At 45.1% G+C, this 22,511-nt stretch overlaps 1 pseudogene across 1 annotated transcript; it reads left to right on the top strand.

Annotated features, from left to right (window-relative positions):
- The first annotated feature begins 18,344 nt into the window (after positions 1-18,344).
- Positions 18,345-21,713, top strand: LOC308240196 (forkhead box protein M1-like; annotated as a pseudogene). The gene is made up of 3 exons: positions 18,345-18,983; positions 19,873-20,245; positions 20,472-21,713. The product of its transcript is annotated as a forkhead box protein M1-like (transcript).
- Positions 21,714-22,511: the final 798 nt, after the last annotated feature.

Raw genomic sequence — 22,511 nt, forward strand, 5'->3', positions numbered from 1 at the left:
CACCACCCCTTCACCATTCCTATCCTGCAAGCCTGGCATTTATTAGCTACAATTCCTCCCTAGCACCTTGAACTCAGTAGGTTAAGCTCCTTTAGCAGCCAGGCAGCTGCCCAAACTAGCCCATCCACCCACTCCCTGCCCTGATTCTCCAGACACCAGCTGGATTCCAGGTTCCTTCCCTTCCCACTCCTCACAGGCCTCACTCACATGCAGCTCTTTCTTGCTTCTTTGACCTGTGTTTTCTTTCAGGGCTTCCATTAGAATGGGCTCTGCACTCCAGGGAAATTGTAGTTTTTGAATATATGGGGAAGGATGTTTTTATTTTGGGACTTGGCACCCACCAGAAAAGTTCTGTGCAATCTGGGCAGGAGACCCCACGTGGCAAGTGGGGAAGTAGTGGAGAAAATGAGGGGAATGGATGCAGGCAGGGGAAGGACTTTGCCTACCTTAATACTTTACTCCGCCTCTCCCCCTCTTACTGACTTCCAGCTCAGGTCATATCCCATGTGCCTCTCTGAGACCCTCCCCAAACCTCCACTTGCACACTATTGTCAGGGGCCCAGCTCTTTCTTCCAAGTTGACTCCTACTACCTGGGCCCAGGCTGCATCATGCTGATTTACAGATTAGTCAGATGAACACTTAACACCCACCTCCCCTCAGCCTTAGCAGCTTGAATTTTTATGAGAGTGACAAGAAGGTTGGAAATACTTATTATCTACTTTATTCTGTATTAAAGCCAATCCTCTCAGGGCCCACACTGTTCCTTTCCAGCAGGTGTAGTTATTTGGAGAGGCTTCATGAACTTTTCAGTCCCCTGAGAATGCTTGGGAAATGGTAATTTACTAAAGTCAACTCTTATTTATTCCTGTGAATTACCTACTTTGTGGATTATCTGTTGGGTAATGTCTTTCTGTAAACTGGCTTCCCTGCCTCCCCGCTGGTTCCTGAGCTGTCTTTCCCCTGTTTCCATGACAGCCTGTGGATGTGTGTTTAAAGAATGCAAACTCGAACATTTGCCTACACAAAATGGAACTCCAAATGAAGATTAGATAGGGGTGGGGGTTGCAATCCTCTAGTTCTTTCCTATGCCAGATAGATATGACTTGGAGCCTTCAATTAAATCCCAAAATTCTGAGTGCATATTATATGCAAAGGCCCTAGGTTGGTACTTTTATTTGCCCTATTTGCTTTCTGTATAGAAAAGAGTAAATGTGAATGAAACATATTAACCCAGGATGCAAATTATACATCATCATCATAAGGACAGCTAACACTTATATAGGATTTATTATGTGCTAGGCACAGTTCAAAGGGCTTTCCAGGCATGAATTCACCTAATCATCACAACTCTAATTTGATATATTATTAACCCTGTTTTAGAGGCAAGAAAACTGAAGAGCAGAGAGATTCAGTGACTTGCCTAAGTTTATGCAGCTGGCACCCATGCAGCATTTATCTATGGTTCATGGGCTTGACACTATACTAAACTGCCTTTCACTACACACATTCTATTGTTTCAGTTTTTCATTGTTACAGAACTACTCCCAAACTTAATGGCTTAAACAACAACAATTTTTTTCCTCTTGATTCTGTGCATTAGGAATCCCAACATAATATGGACAACTTGTTTCTATTCAATGATGTTTTGAAGCCTCTGCTCAAATAGCTGAGGCCTGGTCAGGATGGCTTCATTGGGTTCTTATGTCTGAGGGTCAGATCTTACTGCCTACTGGATTTGTGGATTCTCCTCCACATGACTTCTCCATGTGGGCTTTCTAACAGCATGATGTTCTCAGATTAGTCAGACTTCTTACATAGTAACTGACTGACCCCGAAAGAATGCAGACACTTTATGCATCAGAAAAGCTAGACCTGGAACTGGGTACAGCATTACATCTACCACATTCTACCAGTCAAAGAAAGATAAGAGACCAGACAAGTTTCAAGAGGAGAAAAAACAGACTCCACTTCTTGATGAATGAAGTAACATGTATATACACTAAATGAAGTAATTCATGGTGACCATCTTTGGAGACTATCATACTATATATATATATGAAAAAAAAAACAAAATTTGCAGATATTTTTACCAATATTCCATAACCATTGACCCTGCTTCAAGATGCTTAATGAGTTTTGGAATCTGTTTTCAGGCCTAGATCCCGGTAAGTGTTTTAGTGCCCTTTCTTGTAGCTTAATCAGGTCTCCCCAAACCTCAATAACTTAGAGGATGATAATTCTGAGGCTGACCTTGAATCCTACCTGCATGGAATTTCTTCTGAGACAGAAACCAGGGAAGCTACTCAAATAGGCTACTGCCCCAGGACAGTAACCCACTGGGACTCACACAGGGAAAAATCAGCCAGTTTGACAGACCCCATTGCCTCAAGTGAATCTTCAGCCATAAAATATATCTGGTTGCATGGTCCCAAGGGAGGAAAGTGGATAAAAGTTACTCAGGAAACCAGAATTTGTAATCCTGGTTTTGCTTCCCTGCTTGTGAATGGAAGCAGACAAGAAGGAGGTAGCCTAAAGATATGACAGGCATTTGTTCCTGAGTTATCACATCACCAACTGCTTAAAGACCCCAAATAGCCATGAATAAAGTGATGCAATATTATCTGCCCTCCAGCAGAGGTGCTTTTGTTCTCTCCTCACTTCCCTTCCTCAAAAATATCACGGCCTTTGGCATGAAGTGCCCCACTCCACTGCCATACCCAACCTCTTCCCATTTTTAGCTTAGCCATTCCTTGTTCCTACATGAATGAATGAGGTACCCATTCAATATTTATTGAGAACTACTGTGTGCCAGACACTGTTCTAGGCACTCTAGATACAGCAGTGAACAAATAAGACCAAAATACCTGCTCTCAGGAAGCCTATGTTCTATTGAAAGAAAACAGACAACAAACTAAATAGGCAAAATAAACAGTATGTTAGGTGACAAATGTTATTGGAGAAAATAAAACAGGAAAGGGAGGTTGAGGTGGGCATGGTTGGTGGGGATTACAATTTTAAATAGTGTGGACAGGGAAGGTCTCTCTGAGACAGTGATCTCTGAGCAAATACCTGAAAGAGGTGAGGGAGGGAATTATGTTGACAATAAACTCTAGGAGGCAAAGACAGAAGCAAGGAGAACAGTTAGGGGTGTGGTACATTGGATTATTTTTTTCTTAATTTTTCACTCACTTCCTGTTATAGTATTTTTTATTGACTTTAGAGAGAGGAAGGGAGAAAGAGAGAGAGAAACATCGATGTGAGAGAGAAACATCAATCATACAGGCTGCACACCCCAACTGGGGATTGAATGCACAACCTGGGCATGTGCCCTGACTGGGAATCAAACCAGCAACCTTTTGGTGCACAGGATGATGCTCAACCAACTGAGCCACACTGACCAGGGCTCCTGTTATAGTATTTTATATCCATCTCCCTGTCATGTGACTTCGCAGTATTTCCTTCTAAAGCAAACAGCATATACTGTATTTCACCATTACATTGCTGCTGAAAATAGCCACATAATTTGCTATATCCAGTGGAATTTCAGTGTACATAATGCTAGCAGATATTTTAAATGTGCTTGCATGATTTAGCTTGGCCTGTTATTCACCTACCATCTGCTGTGGGGAGAACATGCCCCAGCTAGCTGCTGGTCAAAGAATAAAGAGATACACAGAGAGGATATAAACTTGACTCTTAGCCCAAAGCAGAGCCATTCCAGCCACCCTATAGACCCATGAGCAAGCAAAATAAATGTTGTAAGCAATTAACATTTTGGAGTTGTTTGGCAATATCATCATAGCAATAGCTGACAGATGGAGAAGGTCATGTGATAACTCAGCCAAAAGATGATGATGTTTTAGACCAAGATGATAGCAGTGGAGATGCTAGAAAATGATAAGATTCTGGATATATTTTGAAGGCAGAACTGACAGTATTTGCGATGAATTGAATATGGGGAGGGAGAGAGAGAGAGGAAGGGAGGGAAGGAGGGAGAGGAACAGAGAGAGAGAGAGAGAGAGAGAGAGAGAGAGAGAGAGAGAGAGAGAACATTCAAGGACAATTCTAAAAATTTGGCTTAAGCAACTGGAAAGAGAGAGTTACCATTTAATGAAATGGAAAAGGCTGGAGGTTGGAGAAGGTTTGCGGGGGAAGGGGAATATCAGATTCAGCTTCAGTCATGATGAGTTTAGTGTGCCTATTAGATGCCTCATAGTTCAGTGTTTCTGCCACAGACTGCTCTCTTATCTCCCTGAATTGTTTGGAAAGCTCCAAAGCTCACATCCCAGCCTGACCCAGCACTGCATTTCCCCACCTAGTGGTAGTTTTGAAATTTCTGTGTTGAAGGAGCTTGAAGAAAGCAATCTGTTTGGGAGGGGGCTAGGGGACTTTTCTTGAAGCTGCCTTTGCATTAAAAAAAAAAAACGCACGTTTTTCACTTGGATTGAGTGCTACAAAATAATAAAAAGAGCAATTTTTCTAAAGATGCTTTTGTTTACACATTACATTAGATTGAGAAAATATCAATTTTCAACATCACATAATGCAGACCAGGCGTAACTTTTTATGGCCAATCTCACAGTACACATTAGAACAAATTTTCCCAAGAGCCAAGGGACATGAGAAACCATTGATAGGATAATACACTTTGTTCTGGGAACTGTTGTAGGTGCTGAGAATGCAGTGGTGCAGCAGATTGTATTACTGCTTAATTTTTTGTTACCTATGCCTGAGGATATATGCCAATCCTGTTAGACTCAGGAGTGGCCATGAAACATGCTTTGACCAATGAATGACATGTGGGTGTAACCAAATATGCCACTTCCAAGAGTGATAATGCTATGATTTGTCTTCTCTTTGATATGATAACACCAATATCCCAAATAGAGGCTACTCTGTGAACCTGGGTCCCAGAGTGAAGACACATTAAATATAGCCACAACCAATCCACAACCAACATGTAATATGAGCAAGAAATAAATCTTTGTTTTGGGGAGTCATTTGTTAATTTAGCCTAAACTGACTTTTATAAGTTTTAAATGAGACAGATATGGTCATTGTCCTTCTGGAATTTACAATTCAGTGAAGAAAGCAGTAAATAAGAAAGGAAAAGTAAAGTGCTGGTGAGGATATGGAGAAAAGGGAACACTATTTCACTGTTGGTGGGAATGCAGATTGGTGTAGCCACTATAGAAAACAGTATGGTGTTTCCTCAAAAGATTAAAAATGGAACTTCCATTTGACCCAGGGATCCCACTTCCAGGAATATATCCTAAAAACCCCAAAACACCAATCAGAAAGAATATATGCACCCCTATGTTCATAGCAGCGTTATTTACAATAGCTAAGATTTGGAAACAGCCCAAGTGCCCATTAGTAGATGAATGGATAAAAAAAAACAAACCTATGGGACAGTTACACAATGGAATACTATGCAGCTGTAAAAACAGGGATCTCTTACCCATTGGGACAGCATGGATGGACCTGGAGACTATTATGCTAAGTGAAATAAGCCAATCTGAGAAAGACAAATATTACCTGATCTCACTTATTTGTGGAATCTAATGAACAAAATGAATTGACCAACAAAATAACCCTGAAGTATGGGGTTGGGGGACACGAAGAGATAAACCAAAGAATGTATGTACTTATATGCATAGCCCATGGACATGAGCAATAAGTTAGTGAAGACCTGGGGGGTGGGTAGGGGCTGAGAGGAGTGGGGTAAAGTGGCGGGAAGTGGGAGATACCTGTACTACAATAAAAATATATTTTTAAAAGAGAAAGGAGAATTAGAAAGAGAGCGATTGTGAGAAGTAAATTTATTTCATAAAAAAGTGTATAGTGAAAGGGATTAATAGTGTGTGTGTGTATGTGTGTGTACAGCTAATATAGGTGGTTAGATAAGGTAGATTGTTGACCTTTGTCCTTTAGAGTAAAAAGCCAACTCTTCCTCTCCATTTTCTCCCCTACTATCAAGTCTCATCTATCTCACCTTTCCCTTCCTCTCCATGATGCTTTCTCCAGATTATATCCTTATTTTCTTTCAACTTTCTACATTTGTGTACATACATACATAGACACATATGTATGCATTCATATGCACTTGCACACATGTAAGCATATGCACGTGCACACACACATACAGGCAGTGTTTTTGAGAACTTGATAATCCTAACCTTGGCAGGCAGACCTGCTTATTCTACCAAAATAGCTGCACCGATTTAATCACTGCCATTATTCACAATACCTCACACATTTTTCCGTCTTGTTGACAGTATTTGGGAAGCAGCAGCTGCTCCTTACTTTCACATTGATTGCTACTGTTTTGCTTTGCAAAGGAATATTGCATATCACACTTAAACACCAATCTTCTTTAAGACAGTTTCTGCTCCTAGCCATTCAGATCCTGTCTCTTATTCAGCCAGGCTCTGCAGAGAACTTTCAGATTGGCTTCTCTGCTCAAGTTATTTCAACCTGTCTGGCTTTGATTTGATTCCAGCCCCCATTCAAGTCCCCTGAATCTCTGCTGCCTCTGCTACTGCCTTCCTCTCCTGTTTCCTTCAGTCTGTCTCAAGATGAACCACCTCTTCCAGGCTAACTCTATGAGACTTTGTTCATGACTTTCATGTGGTTTTTAAGGACTCTGGGAAAACCCCTCCCTTGCACCCATAGCTCATTGCACCTGAAATGACACAATTAGAAGTGCATTCCTTCACTTTAAGGTTTCCTGGCTAGTTGTTTGTACATTTGTTATTCTGTTTGTTTTTAATCTGCACCCGAGTATTTTTTTCCATTGATTTTTTTAGAGAATGGAAGGGAGGAAAAAGGGGAAGAGAGAGAGAGAGAGAGAGAGAGAGAGAGAGAGAGAGAGAGAGAGAGAGAGAGAGAGATGAGAGAGACCTCAATTGGTTGCCTCCCGCAGGTAGCCAGACAAGGGCGGGGAAAAACCTACAACTGACGTGTGTGCTCCTGACCTGGAATTGAACCTTCGGTCCATGGGCTGATGCTCTAACCACTGTGAAAACCAGCCAAAGCAGTACATTTGTTTTAAGATCTTAGACCCATTAACTATCTAATCAGATATGTAACCACTCTTCTTAGAAAAATACACATACCTACAACATTTTACATACAATTTCAAAGGATTCTTGGTTTTCTTAAAACCTATTCATGCACCACCTCTTTAGGGGTACAAGAGTTCCAGGTGATGAGAACACCAATCCACTTGAAAAGGGTCAGTATCCATCAGTGGGAATGAGTATAACACAGTGGTCGGCAAACTCATTAGTCAACAGAGCGGCAAACTGAGGCTCACGAGCCGCATGTGGCTCATGAGCCGCTGTTTGCCAACCACTGGTATAACAGATTCATTCCAGAGGTTTCAACAAAGAGGGTATCACAAGAATACAGGAAAATTTAACTGACTTAGGAAGGGTTACCTAACCTCAGGTCTGCCTTTCCCCCACTCTATACTTTCTACAGTCTAAACCAGGTTCAGGCTTTTTCCTCACTTCAGTCTTCACTCAGAGCGCCTGATATCCAAGGACATCTCCCCAAAGCATGCAGGACAGAGCACCAGGCCTGAGATTTCCCCATATGTTTTTTGTTTGTTTTGTTTTTTGTTGTTGTTAATCCTTACCCAAGGATATTTTTTCCATTGATTTTTAGAGAGAGTGAAAAGGAGGGAGAGAAGGAGGAGAGAAAGAGAGAGAGAAACATTAATGTGAAAGAGACACATCATTGGTTGCCTCCCACATGTGCCCTGGGGAGCGATCAAACCCGCAACCCAGGTAAAGCCCTAGACCAGGAGTCAAACTGGTGACACTTTGGTGCCTGGGCCGACGCTCACAACATAGCCACACTGACCAGGGTTTCACCACGTGTTTTGAAGTTCTAGGCCCATTGTCAAGGCTGGCTATAATACTAGCACTTTCCTTGAACCCATTCTTATTATTTCTAAGTTCTGTAGAAAGCAAGTGCTTTCAAACCATGCCTAGCCAGAGAGTGTAGCAAGGATGGCAGTGGACACTGGCTTCTTGAATTTAACCTATGAGTACATGTTTGCACAGTTTGGGACCTATCCTGGCCAGTATTGGAAAGCTGCTAATTTTTCACCATTACTAGTGACCTCTGACAAATAGGGGAAAAAGTAAAGCAGATGGGAAATGGTGTGTTTTCTGCCCTGAAGGCATTCTAGAACTTCCCTTGATTTTCATAAATAAACTAGAGGCCCGGTGCATGAATTCATGCACCAGTGGGGTCCCTCAGCCTGGCCTGCGGGATCAGACTAAAACCAGCTCTCCAACATCCCCTGAGGGGTCCCAGATTGCGAGAGGGTGAAGGCCAGGCTGAGGGACCACACCGGTGCACAATCGGGGCCGGGGAAGGGTGTGGGAGGTTGGCCAGCCAGGGAGAGACTACGGGAGGGCTCCAGGCATGTCCAGCCCATCTTGCTCAGTCCTGATCAGCCAGACCCCAGCAGCAAGCTAACCTACCAGTTGGAGCATCTGCCCCCTGGTGATCAGTGCACATCATAGTGAGCAGTTGAGCAGCCTTAGCATATCATTAGCATATTATGCTTTGATTGGTTGAACAGACAACTGGACACTTAGCATATTAGGCTTTTATTATTTAGGATAATGAGATATAGGATAAGAGGGTAGATATACTAATTGCAGCTTAGAGGTTGAACTGAATGAAATAAAATGGAAGAGTATTTTTATGAGACCCCACTAATTTAAATGAGGTGTTGGGAAGCATGGATATTGAGGCTGATTGGCTGACAATGGTGGAAAGGGCAGGAAATTTAAAGGGCTCCTATCCTCCCCTTAGCTTTGTAACCTTGAGCCAGCCACTTTCCTAGCCTGAGACTCAATTTTCTGGATGTCAGAATCTGGAAGACCCCTGGCACCTTCATCTTATACATGTGCTTCCTTCACTTCTCACCCTATCAATCAAGTAGGGTAAGTTGCCTGTTTTATAATTCCCCCTTCTGTTAGAAAGGTATCATGATGAAGGGGTTAAGAACACAGGATCATGGAATAAACTGGTTTTCCTACTCCTAGCTGTATGACTTCAGGCAAATCCCTTATAACCTCTCTGGTTCTCAGTTTTCCCATCTGTAGTATGGTAATGAGAGTATCCCTTCACTAGGTTGTTGTGAGGCTTATATAAAACAATGCATGTGAAATACTTAGATCAGTTACTGGAATTTAATAAGCACTCAATATGTGCTAGTCATCATTATTATTTCCTAAGAAAAACCCCCTTTATATATGAAGTATCCATGCCCAATTTGCCATGCCTAAGCCAATCAACACCACCTTTTAGTCATAGCTGAATAAATCTGGGATAGGTCCTTGGCTAACATTGGGCCAATGGAATTCTCTCTTCAATAAACATGAACTTTGAATAGAGTAGGGCAGAGAGGAGAAGTGCTTTGAAGAAGAGACCGAAAACGTGTTTTTTTCATTTGTTTGTTTATTTTGGCCTTTACAGTTTTGTGGGGTTTTTTATGTGGATTAGTAGCCAATATTTAAAAACCAGGGAATGTCATACAACAATCCACAATTCTGACTTTACTGGATCTGGCAGAACTGGACCAAATTTCTACATAGCAATAATTGGCTAGAGGGAAGCAGCAACTGCCCCAGTTCACCACAGCCTACTTCAACCCTGCTTGAACCCCAGAGTTTATAATCCTTGCTCCTTGAAAGCATGCTACTGAGGTGCCCTGGTTTCTTCTATTCCTGGACCTTGACTGTTTCATTCCACCTTTGATTCTTTGAAATACCCCAGGATCCTGCAAAGCATTCCCCTCAGCTACCTAGAATGTCTGTTACAGCCAAAAGATGCAAAGGATAGCAGAATGGCTGAACTCCTTTGGGACAGCCCCCAAATGAGTTCTCAGTATAACTGGTTCCAAAGAGTTGGCAAATTCCATGGAGCAGTCATCAGACCTACTGATTTAGTTCTCTGATTGTCAAGTGTTGTAATCATAAATTTCTCTACCTGGAGTTTCTATATACTGATCTCTAAGAGAATATATGTTATGATCAGATTTTCCCAGACAGATCCAAATCTTGTTTCTATTAGTCCCAAAATTATAGCTGTATTTTTCCAGATCATGTGTCCTAATTTAGGTGTTGAAAAATTACTCACCATCTACTTAAAATCCTAATATACTTTTCTAATCATTTGAAGTAGCTCTGATCATTAGAAGAGGGCATAATGAAGCCACTTGAAATCAAGTTAAAAATCTTTTAAAGCTCTATTTAAAAGGTATTCAATAGATATCTTCTTGGACATGCATATTATGTTATTTCTTCCTGGAATGCACTAGCCCTTCTTCATATGTAAAAATCCCACTCTGACTTCAAGGGTCATCTCAAAAGCTACATTCTAGATAAAAATTTTTCTACCCACCTAGAAAGACTAGTCATTTCCACCAGTGTGCTTCATAGCTCTCTGTATACTCTTTGATTATGGCATTTGACACATGGTACTATGAATATTGCTTTACTTGTTTGTCTCTTTCTTCTTTGTGATTTCCTTGAGGTTAAATCATGTCTTAGCCATCTCTTTATCCCCAACACCTGATTCATAGTAGATACATCACCAGTGCTTGCTATATGGATATTTATTGTTGAATGAATTAAAGTTAGATTAGAAAAATAAATTTCTGGAAACAATGTTTCCATAGGGTTAATATAGATTACAAATACGAAATGGCAGTGAATAGTAGAATATTTGGTGTCACCTAGACATGAAAAACAAATGGTACACATCACAAATAACTGGATTTTATACACTATGAAGAAAGATTAAGAAAAATGGCATAGCTATTAGAAAAAGGCAGAAAAAAGTTAACATTTCAAAAATAATTATATTTCCAAAGTATAATTTTATTAAAAACATTATTTTTAAAATTTTTTATGGAAAAGTACATGTGCCTTCAGTTGAATGATTGACAAAGTTATAGATTATTAAAGCATATTAAAATAAAATATGGATCAAAAAGAGCAAGGGGCAGAGCATAGAAATTTTCAGAAATACCTTCAGAGTGGGAAAACTTAGCCCAGAGGAAGAATGGAGACATGGATAGTCTGAAAGACCTAGAGCAAAATCTTTTCACCTAGAAGCTGGAAGGTCAAAACTAGACCCAATTACCTCTACATACTGCAGCCAACTGAATAAGCCATTTAAGGCTGTGAGAGAAGCTCAGGACAGCTTAGGAGAATTTGAACACACCAAGATAAAAGAAAGTGAGAAGTCAGAAGGTGAATCTAGTTTTAAATTAAGCTATGCTGTACAACAGGTAAGGGGATCATAAAATCTTATATTTGTTTATTTGTTTGCCCAGGTTATAGCCCAAAATAGCATGCTAAAACTCTGTGATTGCAGAATTAGTGGGCTGGTGATCTCTGAAGACATATATTTGCATATGTTCATATGCATGAGGGAGACTTTAGGATGGAGGAGGCAGGGGCCTGAGAAGAAATGAGGATAATAAAGGAAATAATATTGTAGGAGTTATTTATTGCTCCATTAAAAAATTACCATAAATGTTGTGGCTGAAAACAATACACATTTATTATCTCATAGTTCTGCTAGTTAGGAATTTGGGTCTAGCTTAGCTGGGTCTCTCACAAGACTGCAATGAAGGTATCAGCCAGGACTAGAGTCTCATTAGAAGGCTTGACTGGGGAAGGTTTCACTTTCAAGTGCACATGTTTGTTGGTGTGATTTGATTCTTCACAGGTTGTTCAATACAGACCCTTAGTTTTCTCCTGGCTGTTGGCTAGAGGTCTCACTCAATTCTTTAACAATAGGCTATTTGCTTCATAAAATGATGTAATCCATGAAGGCAATAGAAATAATTAGCTAGCAAGACAGTTAAAACCTTATGTAACACTAGAGGCCCAGTACACAAAATTCGTGCACGGGACAGGGGGTGTCCTCAGCCCAGCCTGTACCCTCTCCAATATGGGACCCCTTGAGGGATGTCCAACTGCCCGGGCCTAAACGGGCAGTCGGACATCCCTCTCACAATCCGGGACTGCTGGCTCCCAACTGCTCACCTGCCTGCCTTCCTGATTGCCCCTAACCACTTCTGCCTGCCAGCCTGATCACCCCCTAACCACTCCCCTGACAGCCTGATTGATGCTTAACTGCTCCTCCGCCAGCCTGATTGCCCCTAACTGCCCTCCCCTACAGGCCTGGTCACCCCTAACTGCCCTCCCCTGCAGGCCTGGTCCCCCCCAACTGCCCTCCCCTGCAGGCCTGGTCCCCCCCCAACTGCCCTCCCCTGCAGGCCTGGTTCCCCCCAACTGCTCTCCCCTGCAGGCCTGGGTCCCCCCCAACTGCCCTTCCCTGCAGGCCCGGTTGCCCCCAACTTCCCTCCTCTTCCAGCCTGGTCACCCCTAACTGCCCTCCCCTGTAGGCTTGATCACCCCAACTGCCCTCCCTTGCAGGTCTGGTCCCTCCCAACTGCCCTCCCCTGCTGGCCTGATAGCCCACAACTGTCCTCCCTTGCAGGTCTGGTCCCTCCCAACTGCCCTCCACTGCTGGCCATCTTGTGGTGGCCATCTTGTGTCCACATGGGGGCAGGATCTTTGACCACATAGGGGTAGCCATCTTGTGTGTTGGAGTGATGGTTAATTTGCATATTAGTCTTTTATTAGATAGGATAGAGGCCTGGTACACGGGTGGGGGCTGGCTGGTTTGCCCTGAAGGGTGTCCTGGATCAGGGTGGGGGTTCCCTTGGGGCATGAGGCAGCCTGGGCGAGGGGCCTGTGGTGGTTTGCAGGCTGGCCACGCCCCCTGGTGACCCAAGCAGAGGCCCTGGGATCTGGGATTTATTTATCTTCTATAATTGAAACTTTGTAGCCTTGAGCGGAGCCAAGCCTCCTGCTTGCTAGGTGGCCACAGCCATTTTTGTTGGGATTTATTTATCTTCTATAATTGAAACTTTGTAGCCTTAAGCAGAGGCCAAGGCAGGCCAGGTCTGGGGAAGCTTGGCTTCCTCCATCGCTGGGGGCAACTCAAGCCTCCTGCTCTCTCCAGCTCCATGGCTGCCACAGTTTTTGTTGGGATTTATTTATCTTCTATAATTGAAACTTTGTAGCCTTGAGTGGAGGCCTGGGCCCGCCAGGGTGTGCGGAAAGCTTGGCTTCCTCCATTGCTGGAGAAACCCAAGCCTCCAGCTCACTCCATGGCCGCAATCATCTTGGTTGGGTTAATTTGCATACTCGCTCCTGATTGGCTGGTGGGCGTGGCTTGTGGGTGTAGCAGAGCGGTGGTTAATTTGCATATTACTCTTTTATTAGATAGGATAATCACAGAAGGGACTTCCTAGCACCTTTGCCATATTCTATTGGTGAGAAGCAAGTTTCTAAGCCAGCCCACACTCAAGGGGAGCATGTTACACAAGGATGTAGCAGGGAATGGGGTTTATTAAGGGATAATCTTAGAGTCTGTTCACCACAATTACTAGGTCTGTGTTCTAGTGGTTCCAAAGAGTTTTAGTCCAGTTAGAACCAGATGGTGGAAAAGCCATATACTTTAGATCAGTGGTTGGCAAACTCATTAGTCAACAGAGCCAAATATCAACAGTACAACGATTGAAATTTCGTTTGAGAGCCAAATTTTTTAAACTTAAACTTCTTCTAATGCCACTTCTTCAAAATAGACTCGCCCAGGCCATGGTATTTTGTGGAAGAGCCACACTCAAGGGGCCAAAGAGTCGCATGTGGCTAGCGAGCCACAGTTTGCCGACCACGGCTTTAGATGATTCTTGGCATAAGGCGTGCTGCTTCATGGCTCAGGTCATTCACAAAGTTGGGGAAATAACCAACCTTCCCCCTGCCTACCACTCAGCCATAGACAGCAGTACCATTAAGGATGGCCACTAACAGAAGACAGCTTTTCGTGATCCAGGCTGTTCTTACAGGGGCAGAAGCAATGACAAAGGGCCTTGAAAAGGAAGCTAGTGTGAAAGTACATGAGAGGACATGTTTCTAAACATAAAGTGAAATGCCTGTGGAGATCACAAAAGTGACTGGGGGAGTCTTTGAGGGAAGGCTGAGTTCTTCTCTTTGCAAGTGTCTCTGAAAGCCTGCACTTGGTGTAATTTGGGCACTAAATGTTCATGTAATCAATCTCATGATGAAGCTTCTAGTCCTACTTAACACTAAATTCATTATCTTTCCTCTCAGTCCACCTCTTCCTCAGGCTTCCCTAGCCTATCTAATAAAGAGGGAATATGCAAATTGATCATCACACAGTCACAAAGATGGAAGCACCCACAGCAGAGGCAGGGGTTTCCATAACACAAAATAGCTATGCCCACAGCTAAGGTTGGGTTTCCGTAATACAAGATGGCTGCACCCAAGGCGGAGGCTGAGCTCCTGTAAAGAGCCTTAAGGAGCAATCAGCAGGGACCTGAGGCTGCACCCCCCCACCCAGTGGGGCTTGACAGGGGACCTCAGGCTGAGCCCCCTGCCCCAGCATCAGGCCGGGGACATCAGGCCGTGCCCCCCGCCCCTGGTGCCAGGCCAGGGGACCTCAGGCCACACCCCCCACCCTGGGCCGGGGGACCTCAGTCCGCGGCCCCTCACCCCAGTGCTGGGGGACCTGAGGCTGCGCCCCCCCACCCATCAGGGCTTGACGGAGGACCTCAAGGCGTGTCCCCACCCCAGCCCAGGCTGGGGGACCTCAAGGTGTGCCCCCCTGCCCTGGCACCAGGCCAGGGGACCTGATGCTGCGCCCCCTGCCTGGAGGGGCTTGATGGGGGACCTCAGGCTGCTCCCCCCACCCCAGGCCAGGGGAACTGAAGCTGTGCCTCCCACACCGGCACCAGGCCAGGGGACCTGAGGCTATGCCCGCATATCCTGCAGAGCTTGACATGGGACCTGAGATTGTGCCCCCTGCCCAGCACCAAGCCAGGGGACCTGAGGCTGAACCCCCCCACCACCCAGCAGGGCTTGATGGGGGAGGGGCTGGCCAGGTCTGGATCTCGCCCAATGGGGGTGGGGCTGGCTGGGTCTGGGTCTTGCATGATTTTGAGGCACCACAGGTGGGCAGGGACTTGACTCTGGGTCCCTCGGCATGCCCCAGACTCTGACAGGAGGAAGATTTTCATATACATTTTACTAATTTTCTTTCATCTCTGACACTTCTATTATAGAGAAAGGGCAAATAGCAATATTAAAATATTTCCTCTAATTAATCCCCTTTTAATGTGCATGAATTTTGTGCACCAGGCCACTAGTTTCTGATAATGGTCATGCAGGTTCAGAACCTTGGAATAATCTTCAACTCACTTGTGCTTTTCTAGAGTCACTGCTTCCAACCTTTGATAATTAAGGCTCTCAATCCCATCTGGTACCTCTCCTTTATTAGTTACTGGAGGCCCAGTGCACGAATTCATGCACAGGTGGTCCCTCGGCCTGGCCGGGGATCAGGGTGGATTGGGGGGGTGGCTGGCCAGGGGGAGGGGCCATGGGAGATTGGCCGGCCAGCCCTTCCCTGATCAGGGCTGATGGGGGGCTGGCTGCCTGGGGCGAGGGACCACAGGAGGTTGGCAGGCTGGGGGGAGGGACCATGGGAGGTTGGGGGGGCCAGTCGGATGGGAGAGGGACTGTGGGAGGTTGGCCAGCCACAGGAGTTTGGCTGTGGGAGCGTACTGACCACCAGCGGGCAGCTCCTACATTGAGCATCTGCCCCCGGTGGTCAGTGTGCATCATAGCAACCTGTTGACTGGTTGTTCAGTCGCTTAGGCTTTTATATATATAGACCAGAGGCCCGATGCACCAATTCGTGCACCAATGGGGTCCCTCAGCCTGGTCTGCAGGATCAGGCAGAAACTGGGTCTCCAACATCCCCCAAAGGGTCCTGAATTGTGAGAGGGCACAGGCCAGGCCTAGGGACCTCACCACTGCACGATCGGGGCCAGGGAGAAATGCAGGAGGTTGGCCAGCCAGGGAGGGACTATGGGAGGGCCCCAGGGCGTGTCCAGCCCATCCTGCTCAGTCCCAATCAGCTGGACCCCAGCAGCAAGCTGCCCCCTGGTGGTCAGTGCACTTCATAGTGACTGGTCGACTGGTCAACTGTCTTCCCCCTGGTGGTTAGTGCACATCATAGTGAGTGGTTGAGCGCCCTTAGCATATCATTAGCATATTATGCTTTGATTGGTTGAACGGCTGACTGGTCAACCAGGCACTTAGCATATTAGGTTTTTATTATATAGGATTATATAGGTTTACCTGCAAGTCACAGAACACCAAAAATGACAATGTCTTAAACAAGGTAGATGTTTATTTTTTGCAAATGTTAATGTAGGGAGTCCAGGCCTAATGTTCACTCCACAATCACTGGGATCCAGAGTTCTTCTACCCTGTTGCTCTGCACTTCTCAACACACAGCTTTCATGCTAGTTAGGAATGTGGGTCTAATTTAGCTGGGTCTCTCACAAGACTGTTAATGGGCCAGTGTCACATCTTGATTCAAGATGGTTCCTCCAGTTCTAGCCATCATGTTTGCATTCTTTCCAGGAGGAACAAAGAAACACAGAAGTATCCTCCTTTGAAGAACACTTCCTAGAAGTTGTATCTATCATCAAAACATAGCTTATAGCCCATTAGCCAGAACTTACAGCCACTCATAACTTCAAAATAAATTTTGAAATTTCTTGGAAATATAAAGACTGGGAATATAAATTTTATTTTGGTAGCCATAATTCTAGCTAAAAATTGTGAGTTCTATACTAAGGAAGGAGAACTAATACTGGGAGACATCTATAAGTCTGTCTTAAACTCTGAAATGAACTGGTTCTAAACTTTCTCAATTTTAATTCTAATTTTAGAACTAGAAGAGGTACCTTAGAAATCATGTGGTACAACCTGCATTTTATAGAAGAGGAAAGTGATCCAAAGATAAAGTATAGTAACTTGCCCATAGTGAGTTAGTGAAAAACATGAGCTTAGAACCTGACAAAGTCATCTTACTAGTTTCTTAAAATTGTTAAGAGCAAGGTATGGTTGAAAGCCAGAGTCTGGAGAGTTAAGAAAACTGAACTCATCTCATCTATGCCATCAACATTGTGTCACATTGGACAAGTCCTGTAATTTTCTTCCTGTTATAATTATGTTCTCTGTAAAATGAGGGGATTGGACTAGTATATGTTATGTAGTAGTTCTTAGAGTATTACAATTCTATATGTTCTATGATTTTTTTTTTTGTCATTCCACTGTCACCATTTTTTCAATGGCAGTCCTTTCCTTGCTGTATTTAGGTATTTGAGGCCCTCCATGATCAAGGCCCAATCATTCCAGATATGTCCCCCATTCTCCTCTACACACCATACACTCATTATTTCCTAAACACACCCCACACTTCTCTTTTTTTAAAATATATTTTATTGATTTTTTACAGAGAGGAAGGGAGAGGGATAGAGAGCTAGAAACATCGATGAGAGAGAAACATCGATCAGCTTCCTCCTGCACACCTCCCACTGAAGATGTGCCCGCAACCAAGGTACATGCCCTTGACCGGAATCGAACCCGGGACCCTTCAGTCCGCAGGCCGACGCTCTATCCACTGAGCCAAACCGGTTTTGGCCACACTTCTCTTTTGCTCCTTTGCTCATGGTGTCTACTCACCGACATCTTTCTTTGGCTGTTAATAATCTTCCCCATGTGTCAAGGCCCATTTTTAGATAAATACATACATAAATGCATACATAATCATTAAGTATTTACTATGGGTTAGGCCTTATTCTGAGAGATTTACAGATATTAACTCATTTAATTCTTACAATAAGCCTATGCTATTATTATCATACCCATTCTACATAGGAGCAGACTAAAACATAGGAAATTAAGTAACTTGCTGTGGCATAAAATGCTATATGCTCATCAAATCTGTTTCATTTTTCTCTTCCTGTGCACACATTTCCTATCCTCCCTTGCAATTAGGTTAAGACCATGTAAATGGCTTCTGACCAATATAATATGGAAAGAAATAATAAGTACTTCTAGGCCTGGCCCTTAAAAATATTTCAGTAATCGGCCCGACCCCACACCCAGTCCCTGGACCCGGCCTCGGACCCCCTTCCCTCCCAGGATTCCCCGGAATTCCCCAGGATTCCCCACCCCTCCAGCACCACTGGGGATCTGGCAGGCCTGGCGCAAGTCCCTGCCCAGCGCTCTGGTTTGTTCTCCTCCCCCATTGGAAGTGCTTGGAGCCCGCCCTAGGAGCCGCTGCCCAGCGGCCCTGGCAAATGCAGTCGGGATGGTCCATGCTTGTGATTCTCAATGGAGAGTGAAAACACAGATTCAGAATGAAAACCAGCCCCATCGGCCACTGATTCTCAAAAGACAGAGGCTGCCTCTAACTGTTCAAAATGCGCCAGGTGAAACATCAGAGGAGGAGCCTAAAAGGCTCCCTGCCCAACAAAAGCCTGGTCAAGCACAGGCCTCCAATGAGGTGGCAGAGTCCATCTCTTGCAAGTTTCCAGCAGGGATCAAGATTATTAACCACCCCACTATGCCCAACACCCAAGTTATGGCCATCCCCAACAATGCCAATATCCAGAGTATCATCATAGCATTGACCGCCAAAGGAAAAGAGAGTGGCAGCAACGAGCCCAACAAATTCATCCTCATTCGCAGTGGGAGAGCCCCCACTCACCCTTTAGAACCCCAACCTCAAGCCCAAACCAGCAATGATTTCAAGAAGACAGAAGGGATCACTAAGATCCTGGGACCAAAACCTGCAGCTATGGATGTGAATCTTCCTAGTAGACTACCTGGAGCCCTTCTCAGGCAGAGATGGAAGAACTGTGCTGGTGGTGAGGCAGCAGGCTTCACTCTTAACACCAGCTAGACCAACATCCAGTGGCTTGGAAAGATGAGTTCTGATGGCCTGGGCTCCTGCAGCATCAAGCAAGAGATGCAAGGAAAGAAAAACCAGCACCTCCTAGAGCAGCCATGGGCAAACTACGGCCCGCGGGCCGGATTCGGCCTGTTCGGCTGTTCTATCCGGCCCGCAGAGCCGAAAGAGCCGAGGGTTCTCTTGCTCTCCCCTCCGCTCCTTCACCAGCAGCAGTGTTAACATGGCAACGTCGGGAAACACAGCCGCAGCTCCTTCTTCTGAGTGGGCGGATTTATATCCGCCCATTCAGTAGAAGGAACAACCTCTCAATCTTCCAGAGGCTCCTTGTAATGCCCGGGGTCGCGTCTCCCGACATCACCCTGGGAATGCATAGACACGTTATTGTGGTGATGTAGGGAGACACGCCCCTGGAGAGCACAGTATCAGAGCATTAGCTAAAAAGGAGACCAACAACACTGTTCCCACTGAAGTTGATGTTTTAAAGACCAAAAACCTTTCAACCCAGTCTACATTGCCATCTACATCTACGTCCCGGGCATAATTTGGAAGTTGCACTAAAGAAAATGTTTAATTTACTGTTTACACATTTTGTTCTTTTCTATTTGTTTTAGTTTTAAATTATTTTATTATATTTAAGTTTAATTTGAAAGGCTTTTGTACCTTTCCTTTGTTAGGCAATTTTATTTTGCCTTTGCCATCTTCAATATAAGGTATGTTATTGTGCTATGATTCCTCCATTTTTTGAAGTTTCAAATTATAATAATTAGTGCTTACATTCTTCTTGTTAAAATGTTTGAAATAAATAAAACTATTGAAATAAAAAAAAGACCGTACCCTTTTATGTAATGATGTTTACTTTGAATTTATATTAGTTCACACAAACACTCCATCCATGCTTTTGTTGCGGCCCTCCGGTCCAGTTTAAGAACCCATTGTGGCCCTCGAGTCAAAAAGTTTGCCCACCCCTGACCTAGAGCCAAGCCAGGTTAAGGTTGAGGAGCCCCAGGAGGATCAATATCCCGGTGGGACTCTGTGTCTGAGTGGCCGCCATACTCTTACATGGCCATGATACAATTCGCCATCAACAGTACCAAGAGGAAGCACATGACCTTGAAAGACATCTACACGTGGATTGAGGCCCACTTCCCCTATTTTAAGCATATGGCAAAGCCAGGCTGGAAGAATTCCATTCACCATAACCTTTCTCTTCATGACATGTTTGTTCAAGAGACGTCTGCCAATGGCAAGGTCTCCTTCTGGACCATTCACCTCAGTGCCAATCATTACTTGACCTTGGACCAGGTGTCTAAGCAGCAGAAATGACCCAATCCTGAGCTCCCCCGGAATGTGACCATCAAAAATGCACTCCCACTCTAACCAGTTTGGCTCAGTGGATAGTCAGCCTGCGGAGTGAAGGGTCCTGGGTTTGATTCCGGTCAAGGGCATGTACCTTGGTTGCTGGCACATCCCCAGTAGGGGGTGTGCAGGAGGCAGCTGATCGATGTTTCTCTCTCATCAATGTTTCTAACTCTCTATCCCTCTCCCTTCCTCTCTGTAAAAAGTCAATAAAATATATTTTTTTAAAAATGCACTCCCACTGGGCACACAGCTGAAGATGAAGCCATTGCTACGCCGAGTCAGCTCATACCTGGTACCCATTTAGTTAGTTCCCAGTGAACCAGCCACTGGTTTTACAGCCCTCAGTAAAGGTGCCATTGCCTCTGGTAGCTTCACTCATGAGCTCAGAGCTTGCCTGCCACAGCAAGCAAGTCCGTATTGCCCCCAAGGTGCTGCTAGCTGATGGGGGGGTAGCCCCTCTGCCCACTGCAGGGCCAGTGAAAGAGGAGAAATTCCTGCTTAGAAAAGGGCTGTCTCCTTCGCTTCCAGTTCAGTCCATCAAGGAGAAAGAAATACAGCCCAGGGAGGAAATGCCACACTTAGGGAGGCCCCTCAAGGTGGAGAGCCCGCCCCTGATAGAGTGGCCCTCACCGTGCCCATCTGTCAAAGAGGAGCTGTCTCAGTCCTGGGAGGAGGACTCCCCTCACTCTCCCACTCCAAGGTCCAAAAAGCTCTACAGTGGGCTCAGGTCCCCAACCCAGTGTGTGTCTGAAATGCTCGGGATTAAACAAAGTGAGAGGAGGGAGATGAGCCAGTCTCCAAGGAAACAGCACCTACTGCCTCCCTGTATGGATGAGCCCGAGCTGCTCTTCTCAGAGGCCCCTGGGACTTCAAGACCAGCCACAGAGCTCACTCTCCCTCAATGCCCACTGTACCTGCCTCCCAGCTTGGCTACTCCCAGGAGGAGGGAGGAACTTTTAAGATATCTATTAAGGAGACACTGTCCATCTCCTCCACCCCAAGCAAATCTGTTCTCCCCTTGAGCCCTGAATCCTGGAGACTTACACCCCCAGCCAAAGTTGGGGGGTTAGATTTCAACCCAGTACAAACCCCTGAGGGTAACTTTGGCCCCCTACCTGACTCCCTGGGGCTGACAGATCTCAGTACCACCCCATTGAAAAGTATCCCCCTCTTTGACTCACCCCAAGAGCTCCTCAATTCTGAGCCTTTTGACCTCAACTCCGATGCCTTTAGTAGCTGTTTCCCCTCAGAAATGGAAGTCCCCAAGCCAGGCTACCCCATGGTTGTGGAGCCACAGGTTGCCATCCTTCCAACCAACCATTGCCTGACAGAAGGCCTGGTTCTGGACACAATGAATGACAACCTGAGCAAGATTCTGCTGGACATCAGCTTCCCTGGTCTGGAGGAGGACCTGATGGGACCTGACAACTGGGTTCAGCTCATGCCTGAGCTGTAGTAGAGACCTGACCTTACCATTGCTGCTCAAGCTGTCCACTCTTTGCAGTCTTGTGGCCGGGCCATCCAAGGCCTGAGTAAGGACAGCAAACAGGGACTGTCTGCCCCTCTAGTCCCACCTTGCCTAGTTATGCCAAGGCAGACACCACACCACAGCCACCACTGGGCCTTCTACAAGGCTCAAGGCCCTGGTATCCGAACACTGTGCCACCCTATGTTCCCTTAGAGAATCTGATTCCTCACTCCCCCTGCAAGAGCTGAAGGGTGGGCCAGAGCAGAAACAAGGATGAAAAGAGATTAGGAACTCCCAAAACTGTTTGCATTCTGTACCCAACAGTTTCACCTCCCCTGTTCCTTTTAGGGTGTCCTGTAAATAGTGTATATGCTCCAAATTATCCTCTAATTTTAAATGTAAGCTTATTTCCTTAGATCATTATCTACAGACTATCAGAAGATGGGTAGGATGACAGGGGTTTCAGTTTGCTTCTGTTCCTTGCTTTTAGTCCCTAGAGAAGGGGGATCTGCAGTGCACGCTTTCCTCTAGGCTCAAGTTGCCTGCCTCAGGGTTCTTTACTGTAGGCACCCAGACAAGCAGATCTGCTTGCCAGAGCCCCTCTTACTATTCTTCCCTCCCACCTCCCCATGTTTCCAAGAAGAAATCCTAGTAAAAACGTCTCTGATAATGTGTCAATAGTTTAATTGGGGGTGGGGGGGCTGGATGCATCTGAAGCAGAGTGTGGGTGACCAGATGTGTGCCCATGTAATGTTTCTCTGATAGTGTCCCTAATCATGCCAGAGA

This window comes from Plecotus auritus (assembly GCF_963455305.1).
Source record: "Plecotus auritus genome assembly, chromosome: X".
Classification (NCBI taxonomy): Eukaryota; Metazoa; Chordata; class Mammalia; order Chiroptera; family Vespertilionidae; genus Plecotus; species Plecotus auritus.